The sequence below is a fragment of the Tarenaya hassleriana genome, unplaced genomic scaffold, assembly GCF_000463585.1.
Source record: "Tarenaya hassleriana unplaced genomic scaffold, ASM46358v1 Cleome173, whole genome shotgun sequence".
NCBI classification, from domain to species: domain Eukaryota; kingdom Viridiplantae; phylum Streptophyta; class Magnoliopsida; order Brassicales; family Cleomaceae; genus Tarenaya; species Tarenaya hassleriana.
The window spans coordinates 205,576-208,491 of NW_010965149.1; positions in this window are offsets into that span (position 1 = coordinate 205,576).

The window sequence follows — 2,916 nt, forward strand, 5'->3', positions numbered from 1 at the left end:
CGATCCGATCCAAGTCCAGTTCTCGGCGGTCAGACCGGGTTTGACCCGGTTCCATCGGTTCAGACCGGATTCCGGCCGGTTCAGGCCAGCTCAGACCCGGTCCCAGCCGATTCAGACCGGTTCACTTCGATTCGGTCAATACATTGACCAATTTGGTCAACAGTTGACCGGTTTAGGTTAAATCGGACCGGTTCAGGTCCGGTTTGGGGTCAATTGGACCGGTTTAGACTAGTTCAGGTCAATCTAGGTTCGGTTTAGGACAACTGAGTCTGGTTTAGGTCAATTCAGATCCGGTTTAGGGCAATTAAGTTTGGTTTAGGACAATTCAGACTAGTTTATGCTGGTTTAAATCTTGGTTAGGGTCTGATCTGTCTGGATAGGACTAGAATTGTCCGATTTAGACTAATAGGGTCTGATTGGAGGTGAATTAAGGCCGGTTTAGACTGGTTTAAGTCTAATTTAGGGTCTGTTCATTCAATTAGCCTAGAATTGGACCGTCTAGGTCAATTGGGTCCGGTATTAGGTAAGATCAGATTAGTTTTAGGATCTGATTTATCTGGTTAGGGCTGGTATTGGTCGGGTTAGGATATGATTTCGTGGTTTAGGACTAGATTAGATCGGTTTAGGGTCTGGAGTGTGCAATTAGGACTAGAATAACTGATTTAGGGTTAGGTTAGTCCAAATTAGGTCTGATGGAGTCTGATTTAGGGTATAGTCGACTGGTTTAAGGTATTTTAGGGTCTGTAGTGATCGGTTTTATCCTGTTAGGTCGGTTTAGTATCCAATTTGGCTTGGTTTAGTGAAATGCACTAGCGTTAGACCTGTTTTAGATCTCGGTTAGCTAATGTGGGTCATAGATTTCGGTTTTTTGTTCAGTATAGGTTGAATAGGTAGGATGTGACTATGTTTAGCTGGATAGGAGGTCGGGTTAGACTTAAATAGACTGGTATAGGTCTGAAATTGACTGGTTTAGGTCGGTATAGATCTGTAAAGACTGTTTGTGTCTTGGTTAGGTATGGTTTAAGCCAAATTTGGGTTGGTCTATCATGTTTGAGGTCTGATCAGTAGGTCATTAAATCAAAATAGGCTTGCTTAGGTCTGATTAGAGGTTTAGAATGTCTATAGAGACATTGTCTAGGTCTGATCATATTAGAATCTGATTGTAGACTTAGGTATTATCTAGTGTAGGACTAGATATGACTCCTAAGTACCTGTTTTGAGTCACAGAGTCCGGTACTTTGTCCGGTTAGGTCTGATTAGTTGGGATTTGGCTAAAACGGGTCGGTTTAGGGGTTGGTTAAGTCTAGAATCACTAGGTATAGGTCTGTAGGGGTCGATTTAGATCATGGCAGGTCTGTAGGGGTTGGTTCTAGGCGTTTATTAAGTCTAATCAGAGGGAAATTAGATCTCAAGCTTAGTTTAGGTCTGATTAGGGTGCTAAAAGTCTAATCAGGGGTTGGTAAGTCAATAGAGTTGGCTTAGGTTTGTTGATTAGGACTTTTAGGTGTCTAACTAGGACTTATGGTCATCTAATCAGGGGTTGGTCAATTAGGGTTGGCTTAGGTCTGATTAGGGTGTTGTGGTGGTCTAGTCGGGACTTTTGGTTGTCTAATTAGGGCTGTTAGGGACTAGATAGCACTTGGGTAGGTCTGATTAGGACTTTGGTAGTGATCATGTAGACTCGGGGTCGTAGGACTAGTTAGGACTTTGTTGGGGGCTATGTAGACTCGACGGTGTAGGTCTGATTAGACGTAATCAGGTTAGGATAGCCTTAAGTTAGGTCTGGTTAGACGTAATCAGGTCTTAAGATAGGCTGCATTTTGAGTCTAATAGGTCGGTTAAGTAAAATTATGCCTAGGGTAAGTCCAATCAGGTTTGTGCAAGAGTCTAAGAGGTCGGCTAGGTAGATATATGCCTTGTGTTAAGTCCAATCAGGTCTAGTCTAAAGTCTATTAGATCCGTTTAGGTAAGAGTACTTAGGGTGATGTTCGGTTAGACTTGGTTTAAAGTCCGTTAGATCGGGTTTAGGTTGAGTACCTAGGTTATGTTGGGGTTATCTACAGGTTCCTAGCATGCGATCATGTCGATCTAGGGGTTTACTAGGTTTCATGCAGCGGAAGAAAGATCTAAACCTAGTCAAACGTCACACACAACCAAACTCGCAAAACCCGAAAGATCGTGTATATCACAGAGGGAATCGTTACTTACCTCGTTCTCGATGAGACTTGAAGTTTATTTTGATCCGGGGCCTGTTCTAAATCACCTAGGACTGAAATTACAGTCCCTCTACACGTATCCACACCGACGGGAAGGATTCCAAACGATTTGGAACGAATCTGCTAGGATTAGTGAAGAAAAGGGTAATCAAGAGACGAGATCCAATCCCGGGACAATAGAAATCAAAGAGAACAGGTTCTCTAGGGTTCTAGGATGTTTCTCTGAGTTTTAGGTCGACCTTAATTAAGTTTGGACGAAATCCCAAACTTAAATAAGATTAGAAAACCCTAAAATCGAATTTTGGAAAGTTTCCCAGATTCCGGTCCGCCGGACCAGGAGCTTGGTTCGGCGGATCAGGCTTAGTCCGATGCTCGCGGACCGGCTGACCTGAAGGCTTGGTCCGGCGGACCACGCGTGGTCAGCTCCGGACCAAGACCCTTGGTCTTTCCGGTCTGCCTGGCTTCTGTCTCAGTCCGTCTGACCCACTGTCTGGTCTGCGGCTGACCAACTCTTGGTCAGCCGGACCAGACTTGGTCAGATGACCTCCTGACTGACTTTCGGACCTCTTAGGCTGACCGACTTGGTCCGGGGCTGACCAAACTTGGTCAGCTCCGGATCAACGCACTGAAAACTTCTTTTCATGCTCGTTTCGGTCAAATCTCGTTTCCATTCTTCGTATTCTTCACGTATAAGTCCATC